General features: G+C 40.4%; 1 protein-coding gene across 11 annotated transcripts in view; it reads right to left on the reverse strand.

The window, feature by feature from the left end:
• LOC126277885 (protein turtle-like) overlaps positions 1 to 13,392 on the reverse strand; it is a 798,080-nt gene that overhangs the window by 677,457 nt on the left and 107,231 nt on the right. The gene's annotated exons all lie outside the window — the stretch shown is intronic.

A 13,392-nucleotide genomic window follows, 5' to 3' on the forward strand; every position in this document is an offset into this window, starting at 1 on the left:
ATGTGATTGTTAAGCATACTCTGAAAGGAACCTAATTGGTATACAGTCCGGACCAGAAGCCTTGCTTTTATTAGGTGATTTAAGTTGCTTCTCTACTCCGAGGATATCTATTTCTACGTTACTCATGTTGGCAGCTATTCATGATTAAATTTCCGGAATATTGTTAACATGGTGTTAAAAACAACAGTAGTCAACGCTAATGGTTCGAGTCAGTCTGTCACATACACCAAGAGCTGTAACCACCTGAAAATGACTTAAGGACGAAATTGCATTAGTGGTTAATGAAAATAAATACTATAGTCGATGGGGAATATGAAGTCAACTATGGCGGATATGAAGTCATTTAAGAGGGTAGACCAGAGGAGAACTTTTTTAGCCTTTTTTTTAGAGAGTCTAATTTTAAGATTCATTCATAGAAAGTGTGCCATAAATGTTAAAATATGTTATAACTTCGATTTTCTGCATGGAGGTCTGACGCATCCGAGCACAAGAATGCAACATAATAGTTACCAATGGAACAGAGGTCCTGTTGGTTTCAGGTAGTTTCACAGAAGGCATTAGTGTCACCTGAAATACTACTCTCAGACAGATTTCTGTTCGTAACTTGAGTCGTTTATGGTAAGCTGTCTGAAAGCATGTGCTTCCCTCGCGTCTACTTAACATGTCGCATATCTTTTATACAAAGTATAAGGTGTGTGTTTGAAAATAATAAACAAACGTATTTATGCGGATTGAAAAGGTTCTAAAAATAATCCCAATTGTGAAAAAAAAAAAACGATTGGTAAGCGGAAGCCAGTTAATCGACATAATTTCGTCAATATTGGAGTATTTCAACATCGGAGAAAAAAAGGCAGAGTGTACGGTGCTGGCATTGCCGATTAAAGGTTTATTCAGTTCCAATATTAAAAACGCAAGTTGAATGTTTTTTTTTTTTACTCAAAACATTTTTCAAGTTGGCGGGAGATATAATTCATGAAATATACATGCAGTCACATTATACGTTTTTGTAACTTGTGAGTCGGCGTTTCCTTCTACTGTAATACGTTGCTTTTTACGATATATTTTAATTTAGATTTCTGTTCTACATGTTTATAATGACTTTTTTTTCGAAACCATCGACTTTTATTTTGATAGAATCACCAATTTGTTAAAAAAATGTTTTTTTAAATATCCCTACGGGCTGCGTTAGACAACACCATCAGTTTCAAAGCAATTTTCTAATTTTGTTCTAGGTTGAAAATTGTGGAGTTCAGAACTCCAAAAACCGCTCTCGCACTCCGTGACGGCCTTTCGTAGATGTCGTGCAGTGCCCTCTGGGTGCAAGTTATTACTTTAAAAAAATGTATAATTCAATTTTAAGGGTGTGCAATAAATGTCTACAGTCATTTTAAAAATATGTTCTTTATTTTATAAAAAGTCATAAATATCGGTTTCAAAATCGAGCATCACTCTGGTCTAGACCCTTAAAGAATTCTACGCCACAGTGGTGCCGCAACAAATAGAATTTCAGAGTGGAAGTGGTACACGATCTAATGGCCATATCTTAAGCCGGTCTGGAGAATAAAAAACTAATGTACATCTTTTTAATATCATATTTGTTTATCTACAGCGCGTGCTTATAAACTGATACGACCACCTTTGGTTGTGACGGCAATCGTCTACAGGTCATAAAATATCGCAACAGAGCGTAACAAGTCGCAAGTCATTAAAATGAGTAGGTGCTTGACTGCAGAACATGTCACGTGTTACATCCGCTGTAACGATATTTTATGATCTGAAGATGATTGCTAGCGCAACCGAAACCGGTCATTTCAGTTTATAAATTCGCAATCTGTACAAATGAAGGTTGTACTGAAAATGTAGTTCTCTTTTCTTCATTTTTTTGAAGATGTCAAGTCTTATAGTATCTCTGTTTGTACGTAATTTATTTTTATTCTAAAACTGAGAAGGTGTTTTGATATCAAGCAATTATGCTGCACTGCGTTTTATTCGTGACAGTGCAAGTAGAGAAATACAGCAGAAATGTTTTAACTAGCACAGCTGTTGTCAACAAAAACAATTTCGTTTTCTTTTACAAAGAGACAACTAACAAAAATCCATGAAAAAATTCCCTCGTTATTGACGTCTGATTCTTCACCGTTGTTGGGTTCAGTTGTTCCAAAATTTACAGTAGAATTCTGTGTGCTGTAGTGGGAAAAATGGCAACATCTTCTGCTTAGCAATATTCTGCTTAGCAACTGATAAGTATGGCTGGTCTTTCAGATGAAGTACAGCATGACGTACATTTGTCACTGTCTTTCTTCTTCTGAGTACGTTGACATTTTTCCATTCGACTGGTTTACAGTAAGAATGTTTAACAGATATTGAGATGGATGAGTATGAGATACTTTAATCATACTCCATTTGAAAATCTTACACGCCTGCGCTGGCAGCAACGTTTCAGCAACATCTTTAAAACCAAAGAAGTCAGTTGTATGGACTGGAATTACATCTGGAACTCCTGAACACTGCTTGGCACAAGCCCTTTCACCTTCTAGTAGTTAATGTCTGAAACATTTCTGCATGATTTGTGACAAGTCCAAGGACAGGCAACAGTATATCTAGAAAACAATCAGCACTGAAGCCGGTTTTTTGAAAAAATAACGCGCATACACCGTCTTCCATTTCCACTCTTCAACAGTGTAAATACTGAGTGTCTGGAGATCCAACCAAGAAACTTTATAGAGTAATAGATCACAGATATAGAGCGGATCAACATGTACAAAATTCTACTCTGTCAGAGGTACAAGATTCTGAGATAACTGCTGGCTCCACGCTCCTTTCATGCAGCGTCCGTAAGAGGGTTAATCATAAATTTTCATTACCACCTGGAACAAAATAAAGTTATGTAATTAATTTGTTGTTTGTTTACAGGTATATGTCTGCACTCCGGGTACACACTGAAATCCACGCCGCGCTACAGTACCGCTAGAGGGAACAAAAAAAAAGATGCGCAGCCCATCTCCACTTAAATTAATTAATGGAAAGCCTCTCTAGTTGCTAAGAATAACTTCATTAATTTCGCATCGGTAACCCTTTGCATTAATCCATTTGTAAGAGGATCTGAAACACGTTATTAATATGTAGTAAGATGGATATTTCCATAATGGACATTGACTTCTCCACCGATGTACTATGGTGCTGCGTCACTGAGAATTCAACTTGTAGCACGATATATATCCGCAGATAAACAAGCGAATATTGTTACGTTATATTCTCGAGGTAATAATTAATACAACCATTCGAAAACTCAGAAAAACAATATTTACTTAGTATCAGCCAAGGTTTCGCTGTGAAGTCACTGGTTGAGCATGTCGAGCCTAGGGGTCGTTGTGGGAAATGAAGTGTAATTCTAATTTTTCCGCAATCACACACATTGGTGCTATCAGCCATTTGCTGCCCCACCCCCCTCCCCTACCTCCAGATCCCCCTCCCCTCTCAACTCACTATCTCCTGCCTGATTCCTCCTCTCGACCCCTCTTCACTCCTCAGCACTATATTCTGTCCCCTCCAGTACTCGATTCTTTCAGCACGCCCGTACCATCATCTGCCTGCTTCCTACTCACCCCTTCCTGCCCCTGCATCTCTCCTCCCTTCCCCCACCTTCCTTCTTCCATCCATCTCCATGAATTCTGAACTTTTAGTATGTATACTTGGTTACAATTTTAGAAAAATCGTAATGTGGATCTTTCTGATTCATTGTCTAGACAATACTCCATAACTGATGACAGGGTTCCATTTGTAGTTGGTTTTCGTTAGGATTCTGTCTGTCAGCTATATTTCACGATATACCATTGAACTATTTCTGTTTCATTGCTTACAGTATCGTTATATGTACAGTGTGTCTGCTACCTACAATAAAGTTCGTTTGTTTTTTTTTCTGGGCATAGCCTCTTGTACATATGGTCGGTAATATTTGCTCATTATTTTTTTTTTTTTTTTGTAATTTGAATTCCCCTTCAATGTTAGCCTTCAGTATATATTACAATTTTTCACTGAAGTACTTCCATATCGTGCTAACAGTATCTTCACGCGTTACGGTGTCTGTATTCCATAATAACGTTTATCCATGACTTGTTCTATGCTGTTTATAAAAATGGATGTAACATCGAAACTGATTTATACGATTATTTCACAAACTGTACAGTTTTTTCTGTTGATATGTCTTTTTCCCGGTTTTGAATAGCAACATGTGGCGCTTTCTTGAGTTTACCATGATCACGAGGTTGCTGCCACGGTGTTGTCATACCATGACTCATAGTTAACAGCTTTGCACTTAATGTGTTCACCTCACACGAAAGTCTGTATTCTACTAGTACTGCTTGCTATGCTGAGCATTTTTGACCAATTCGTAAGCACTTAGGGGTACTGTTCTGAATGAGTTTAGTTCTTCTCGTTACTTGACTTTTCACTGTGAAATATCTCAGCATGTTAAATTTTTGACTTTTTTAAATTGTCTTTCATGGTCACATGTATCGAAACCTGTCATAATAAACAAATTTGCCTTCAACGCAAGACGTCTGCAAGGAATTATTACATGCATGTTCCACGTTGATATCGGACCAGCCTGTTACAGCTTCTGCACAAAAGCGGACGAAAATAGTGTATCGAGCAGACAGAGGGGCCGATGACAGGAGCTACCAAGGAGGCCCCAGGACCACCATGACCACGTAGAAGATGGAGGACTTCCTTTTGAATGTGGAAGTATTGCTGTTTGACCTAAGAATCGTTGCTATACGTATGTTCAACGTAACATCAAAAAATGTGATCCAAATAATTAAATGCGGTTTTCTCGGACCCGTATTTTTTTCACATTTTGCGGTAAACATAACCTGAGAACGGTACATGTGATTTCGATCGGAATTTTAGGTCGCCATTTTGAACTGAACTATCAGCGAACGTAGCCGTTTGTGGTATCTTCAAAAGTCAGTTTTTGGTGCACGCTTTTGTCTCATTTTGTGAGCGAAGACAGTGACATTTGTTTCATCACGTTACCATTTTGTTAGAACTCAATGTTTTTCAGGCAACGGCCTTGCCGCAGTGAATGATGACTCCCATGAGATCACCGAAGTTAAGCGCTGTCGGGCGTGGCCGGCACTTGGATGGTTGACCATTCAGGCCCCCATGCACTGTTGCCATTTTTCGGGGTGCACTCAGCCTCGTGATGAAAGCTGAGGAGCTACTCGACCGAATAGTAGCGGCTCCGGTCAAAGAAAACCATCGTAACGACCGGGAGAGCGGTGTGCTGACCACACGCCCCTCCTATCCACATCCTCATCTGAGGATGACACGGCGGTCTGATGGTCCCGATGGCCACTTGTGGCCTGAAGACGGAGTGCAATGTTTTTCAATTCTACTATTTACGTTGATAGAAAATATATTGAAAACACATACAAAATAATTTTGTTGCATGTCCAATAGGAGAGCTTTAGGAATTCCCACCGACTACCATTGATCCGGCTGCAAGGGTCCTTCCACCTGGTGCAGCGGCTACAGAATGCGTCCCATATGGATGAAATTTTTGTTGAAAGACGGAAGTGTAAGGAAAAAAGAAGTTTATCATCAGATTTAGTAGAAGATTACGAAAATCACCTATTTTTCATGCTGAGGGAGGGCTACCCCCTTAATCGACCATCCATCTGGAGTTTAAAGTGCAGGAGTGAGTTGCTTCCCCATGAGAATCCTCTCAACACTGAAGACACACACACACACACACACACACACACACACACACACACACACACACACACACACACACACACAGAGAGAGAGAGAGAGAGAGAGAGAGAGAGAGAGAGAGAGAGAGAGAGAGAGAGAGAGAGCTGAAACCATGAAATGGTAATGGAGATATTACTGACACGATCTTCTTTCTCACTCAACAGCCTTGTTGAGATGTTGACAATTCGTTATGTTTTTAGCTTCTTATTTGTGGAAAATGACCATATAGCACTCATAAAAGGAAGTACATTCAAAGCTGATACATTGCGATAGCAGTTAAATAATTTCTAGCCTGTTACCAGAAATTGTCAACGTTACCAGACTTGCTTTTGCAAACATTTTTGTACACGCAACAAGTTTATTCAAAAGTCAGTGCACAGATAAAAAATTAATTCTGGAAAACAAACCGAATATCAGGTTGTAGGCCAGCTCTTTTAAAATTCGTGTTTGCATTACTAACAAAAAGAGTTCACGTGTGGGAAAAGCCCGCATGCAACGCAGCTTGGCACGGAATCTGCAAACATTGCCTAATGAGCCTCAATGAATATGGAATTCAATATATACTCATAAATTACTCTCTGATATTCCTCGCTTGCACACACATAAATGAAGTCAAATGAAAATGGCCACTGGAAAAGGCACGCAAATTTAGAAAAATCATACCTATACTCTTGTCTGATACTGCTAAGTCAGTGAAATCTGTGAAGTTGCTAAAAATATGATACAAATGTCATTACCACTGTTACTATAAACAGTATGGATTTTATTATAACAGCCAATCAATGAATAGGATGGCACATAAATTTTGTTTCCAGTATTACATCAAAACGACTGGCTGTCGCGTTACTGGTCACGTACGACTATTCCTTGAATGTAATAGGAACGTGGGAAATACGTTAACTTCTCTAGCTAAAACTTCATCAATTGATAATGAGAGCATCACAGATACGGAGTGAATGACGCTTAGTGTCCATACAGCGACGCAGTTTGGCTGTGAAATTTAGTGTGTTAATTGAAAGGCTTATTGAACACAGAATAAGGGATGAGGGGGGAAACGAGAAAGGACAAAAGTATTGATGAATACCAGAAATGAGAATAGCGCTAAAATTAACATAAAAAATGAGGGTCATTTAACAGATGAAGGTAAAGAATTCTGCAAACTACAAAGTAAAATAACGCAAAAGGACATAAGAAGCAAACTAACATAGCTAATTAGCATCCCTCGCTAGAAGAAGTATACTACTGTGAAATACAGGCCTTAATTTTTTAGAGAACCTGTGGATGTACTTCTGAAACTTAGCATTAGCCGACCACTGTGACCGAGCGGTTCTAGGCACTTTAGTCCGGAACCGCGCTGCTGCTACCGTCGCAGGTTCGAATCCTGCCTCTGACATGGATGTGTATTATGTCCTTAGGTTAGTTAGGTTTAAGTAATTCGAACTGATGACCTCAGATGTTAAGTTCCATAGCGCTTAGAGCCATTTGAACCATTTTTGTGCTTAGCATTGTAAGGAACATAATAACGCACAACGGGGAAAAAGACAGGGAAATAAATGTGTGGGATACACTCACGGAAAGAACAGGCAAGGTGATTGGACATGTGTATTAGGAAATAACCTGTGTGATGCCTCTAAGACAAAGAGATTAGAATATTTCCAACAAAGTTACTCCGGATGTATGTGCTACTCAAAGGTGATGAGGTTGTCACTGGAGAGAAAGTCGCAGCAGGCCACGTCAAACAATCTAGAAGACCGATTACCCAGAAAAATGACCCAGTGGTGACCGTTGTATCAATGAAGATCTTTAACGAATAGTATCTAATGTTATCTACTCTCTCTCTCTCTCTCTCTCTCTCTCTCTCTCTCTCTCTCTGCGTCGTGTTCCGTTGCGCCAGCGGTTAAATGCGACGAGAACGTACAGGACTTTAGACCACGACCAGTGACTAACTTAGTATTGTATTCTTTTATTTTCATAGTTCATATGAGTGAAACGCACTCTTTCACGTATCGAAGATGGTTTTCGTAAGGAATTTCTTCAAGTCGGATGTATCCGTGACAATTCGCACAACTTTTCTCTGTAGACGCTAGATGCTGCGTATTAGTCCAACCCTGCATGGATTTCACATTCCTGAGGTGTATTCCACATTAGGTCATATGAATGTTCTGAAAACAACCTCTTTTGTAAACATGTAGTTTCCTGGTGTTCCAGTTCAATTAACAAAATATTATTGTTCTGCTGCGTTTCCTCATGCATTCTTACGCGCAGGTGACTGACTGAGTAGCTAACACCAGACGTGGTTCGACATCCATGTAATCGAAGATTATTACGTATTTTTTGTTTTGTGTAATGCGCGTAACTTTGCGAGTAGAAGCAGTTTCCACTCTCTGAAACGTATTGATTTTCTGACAAGATAAGAGCGGGTATTTTTGCTCCCATAGGAGTAAAAGTAGTACTACACGTTCACGCGACTTTCGAGTATGAGGGTGTCTACATCGAAACTAACGGGCCGCTTTCTACCCGGCAAGAATTATTCAGTTCATCTCACATCCTGTTAGATATCTACCCCCTACTTCGGAGCGGTACTGACTTGACAATGATTCGAAGGTATACAAACACGGATAAATCTTATAAACTCATGCCATGGATCTTAGATTAATTTGCACGTTACAAGTACCCATGGAGAAGGTCATTTTGTTCCGGGATTTTATTACATTTGATTGTGTTCCACGACTCTGCTGCACATGGCGGGGACTGAAATGCGGTTGCTTCTTTGGGACCATGCTTTTGCGCTTTTCGTCGAGTGGTGAGGTCAGCGTTCTGTTTCAGACAATGACGGCAAAGTTTATTCTCACGGGACTAGAATAAGTTATTGTTAAAAGCGAGACTAATTCAGTTGCGAATTCTCTGCAAAAAACTGAAGGGCTTCCAAACGACTGATGAAATATAGAACTATAATAATTAAAACGGCTCTTCAACGTCATTATGACGATATTTGCAATGAACCGATTGACATCTGCCTTCGTGTGGTCAACAATTATATCTATTTTATATTCTCTGCCATTGATTGTCATTAAGGCCACAAGTTATAAATTTGTAGGATTTTGGGATAAGCTCCTGCGGTATGTCAGGGATACTACAATCACTGAAGACCTCGCGTATTAGCCACATGGTTGTCAAGTACCTCTGTCACTAACATTTTATATATTCAGCTGTGTGCGCTGTTTTATGTTGTTACGCAGCATTTATTTTCACGCAAGCTCTCTGACGTTAAATGCCATAAAAGATCGTACCACTTTAAAAAATTCTGAAAGGAACGTAATTTTCTAGTGCGTAAGTAACTCTTCACCTTTCATCATATACTGAGCGAGGTGGCGCAGTGATTAGACACTGGACTGCATTCGGGAGGACGACGGTTCAATCCCGCGTCCGGCCATCCTGATTTTTCCTTGATTTCCCTAAATCACTCCAGGCAAATGCCGGGATGGTTCCTCTGAAAGGGCACGGCCGACTTCCTTACCCATCTTGCACTAATCCGATGAGACCGATGACCACGCTGTCTGGTCTCCTTCCCCAAACAACCCAACCCAAACTTTCATCATATGTTTCAGATACCTACGGAGTCTGTGTGAAAGATGGCAAGATAGCTTGCTTATCTGAATTACTAAATTATTTTCTATTCGTTTTATTAACTTTCTTCTCTGGTCGTCATTGTCGGCACAACTAGATTATGGTCCAAAACGAAAGTTTCATTCTTCAGCGTACTGTGCGCTTTTCTGTAACTTCCTGAAAGATTAAAACTGTGCTCCAGACCGGGAGTCGAACTCCGAACGCTGACTTTCGTCAGTAACGCCCTCAACTACTAAATCACGACTCGCTTTCTCACTTTAATGTAAAAGGCATTTAAAAAGGAACGTGCCGAAGGCTGTAAAATAAAAAGCGCTGAATGGATAGTAATGTGATTTCCTACGGAAGTATGTGTGGTCCCTACGAGAGCTCTGAGGCCAAAAACTCGCCGGTGGAGGCACATGGGCGCACATCCACTTGATGGTCGAGCGATATCGTTCAAGCGTCAATCGTCGACTGCATTTCATCGTGCTGAAAACAGAAAACTAGAGGCTTCAAAAGAAAAGCAAAGGGTTGTAGTGCGTCTCCTGACGGCGGAAGGAGTGAAGGGAGTGGTAGTTTATCGAAGAATGTCACATGTGTACGGCGAGCACTGAATGTCCGTTGCAATCCCGACGCTCAATCCGACCTCTGAGATACTGGCTGCCACTGTAGCTCACCGATCTTAAATAATAGGGCATCCACCTGCTGGACAATAGCATCGGCAATGCGACATGGCGATGCAGATCATGCGTCATCGGCTACCGACGAGCATCCACGCATTGACCCTTGCAACGGACATGCAGTAATCTTCGTACACTTGTACCACTCTTCAATGGAATTCCGTCTCCGTTCTCCTTCCGCTGTCAGGAAACGCACTACACTCTTTTTCTCTTCCTTCGAAGCCTGGATTCCAGAGTTTACAGCAAGACTGAGAGCAATGGACTTGTGCGTATGTGCCCTTGTCCCTCTAGCGGCGAGTTAGGAGCTTCATCGCTCAAGTAGAACCCACACTTTCTCCGTAGGCAATGGCATTACGAGTCCTTCAGCGGTTATCATTTTATAGCCTCCGGTCAATTATTTTTGAAACACGACGTATATCTTAGCGTATACCGAAACTGATCGGGGTCACTGTCTGAAGAGGGCCGAAAAGATGAAATCTGAAAATGTGATGCAGTTCAGGGAGAATAAATAAAACTTTGAAGTTTGCTGATGACGTAATTGTGTCAAAGGTGGTAAAGGACTCGGAAAATATGTTGAACAGCGTGGATAGTCTCTTGAAAATAGGTTATAACATGAACATTAGAAAAAGTAAAAATGCTGGTAATGAAATGCAGTGGAATTAAATCAGATGATACTAACAGAATTGTGTTACAATATGAGACAGTAAGAGTAGTAGATCGGCTTTGCTATTTTGGCAGTGAAATAACTCATAATGAACGAAATAGAGTGTATATAAGGTACAGAAATGGCAATAGCCATGGAATGTTCCAGGAAAAGGAATTTAACATCAAATGTAAATGTAAATTTCAGGTAGTGTTTTGTGAAGATATTTGTCTGAAATGCTAGCCTGCATAGAAGTGAGACGTCGAAGATAAATAGAACGCACCACGAGAGGACTGAAGTACTTACAATGTAGTGCTACTGAAGAATGCTGAAGATTGGATGAGTAGATGAGTAGATACAATAACTAATGAGGAACTCAGGAATCGAATCGAGGAAAAAGGAATTTGTGGTACAGCTTATTAAATGAAAAGTTCTCTTTAAAGGATACATCCCGAACATAAAATAAAAAAATTAAAAAAATCAACTTGTTAACTGAAGAATTCTGGTGGGTAATAATTGTACAGTATGACCAAGGTTTAAGTACAGTAAATAGGTTCAAATGGTCGTTTTGTGCAGTAGTTATATAGAAATGAAGAGACTTGCACAGAATCGACTAACAGAGAACTGCCTCAAACCAGTCTTCGGACTAGAGCACAACAACGAACCAGGAAGCATGTTCAAATATCGCAGTATCAAAACAAAGAAAGTTAAAGGATGAAAGTAATTTCTATTTTATCGGAGATTTTCCAGGAGTAAACATAGTATTCATCTAAAAGACAACAGCAAAAGTCTCGTATTTAAGAAATAAAATAAAATAAAAACGATCAACAGACTATAATAGAACTCGTATGATGCCATATTGAGCTACAAACCGCATTTAGATAGTAGAATAACGAATCACTCGTTAGAATCATTCGAGCCTGTCCCACGCCGAATGTATCGAGAAAACCGCTGCTGTTGTTGAAACGACACAAAACTCATTCCGCGTCATGGATACCAAACGCAAAGCATATAGCCTGGAGAACAAAAAATAGCTGCAGTGCGGGTCGTTTCTGTGTAACAAACCGTTGTCAGCATCAAAGCAACGCCAGATAAGAATAAAAAAGAGTGAGAGGGGGGAGAGAGAGACGGCAGCGGCGTGGGCAGAGCCATTGAAGAGGAGTGGACAAGGAGGCAGGCGCTTAACGAAGCCAGCAGATAGTAACCAATACCACTGTGAATGGCGACGCACTTGGCGGCCGAGAACACACGTTAATTGCGGCGTTGTTTGTGTGCGCAGACTCCGCCGGTCGGAAAGGAGAAACGAACCGTGCTGCGGTGGCGACACAGAGAAGCCGAGAAGTGCTGGTGTGGGGTGGGGTGAGGTGGGGGACGAACTGCGCAGCCCGCCTCGCGCCGTAAAGCGGGGGTGCAAAAAAAAAAAAAAAAAAAAAAAGGAAAGAGAAAAAGCCGCGGGTGGTGGGCCGGAACGCTGCTTCGTAGTGCTGGCAGGGTCTGGGGGTGAGTTAGTGGCTGGGAAGGCGCGAGGTGGTAGGACCAGAGACAGGTGTATTTTGAGAGATAATCCTGGCTCCGTCGTGCGTTGTCATTTTACACTGATTGATATGCAACTGTGTTTACGCAAAGTGAGATGTCCCTCGGAAAAGACTATGACTCTGTCTGGCATTGATGGCTGCTTCAAACTCGTGTAACTGCTTGTACTTTGATACATGGTAACTGTACGTATCATTGTCGCTTGCAAGCCATCAAGTCTTTGGTTATTGACTTCCCTGCTTGACAAGAAGCACAGTTTGTCAATTCCATACCCATCACATAACAACAGGCGTTGACAACTGGAAACAATCAGATATCGTGTACTACAGGGTTCAATATTGGGTCCTCAGTTGCTGCATGTGTACACAAAGCATCTTCCACTCACAACACGAAGAGATGCGAAACTCGCCCTTGTTCAGATGGTACAAGTCCAGAAATAATAATAGCACTTGTACGAGAAAGAAAGCATGTTATGAAAATTATACATGTGAGGAGATCTTGTCCAATATATTTAATATTACAAGGTTGCTATTCGTTTTTCAAATGTTCAAATGTGTATGAATTTCTAAGGGTTCCTGGACTTACACACTACTTAAGCTAACTTAAACTAACTTACGCTAAGAACGACACACACATCCATGCCCGAGGGAGAACTAATCTCCAGCGGGAGGGGCAGATTCGTTTTTCAGTAGTTTTATTAAGATGTTCTGAAAATTCCCAGCACGATGATGAGAGCTCTGAATGTGTTGCTATGTTATGTGAACATGGCATAAAGTGAGTTCAATGCCACCTGACTATAACAATGTTGCCAGTCAATTAACGTTACACTAGTAGCTTCAGAGCAAGTGTTTAAAGTCACACAGTGGAAGCAAGATAATTCTGTCTGATTTTTAAAACTTTTGGTACCTGTCCACAGCTATACATTCGTAACATATGTTTGGAATCTGTTCTCAACTATAAACGTTGGTGACAGGCGTCATGGAAAATTCGTTTATCCCTATAAAATTAACACGATTTTGGCAACATACAAGTTGATTCAAATAAGAATATTATTATTTTTTATTTTTTTGTTTTATCCATATTTCGCAGCTTCAAACGTGACTGTATCCAATAAAATCGAGGTATGACTTACAAACCGTGTTCAGTCACAACTTTTCGTTTTTTATTCAGTAC

This window comes from Schistocerca gregaria, chromosome 6 (assembly GCF_023897955.1).
Source record: "Schistocerca gregaria isolate iqSchGreg1 chromosome 6, iqSchGreg1.2, whole genome shotgun sequence".
NCBI classification, from domain to species: domain Eukaryota; kingdom Metazoa; phylum Arthropoda; class Insecta; order Orthoptera; family Acrididae; genus Schistocerca; species Schistocerca gregaria.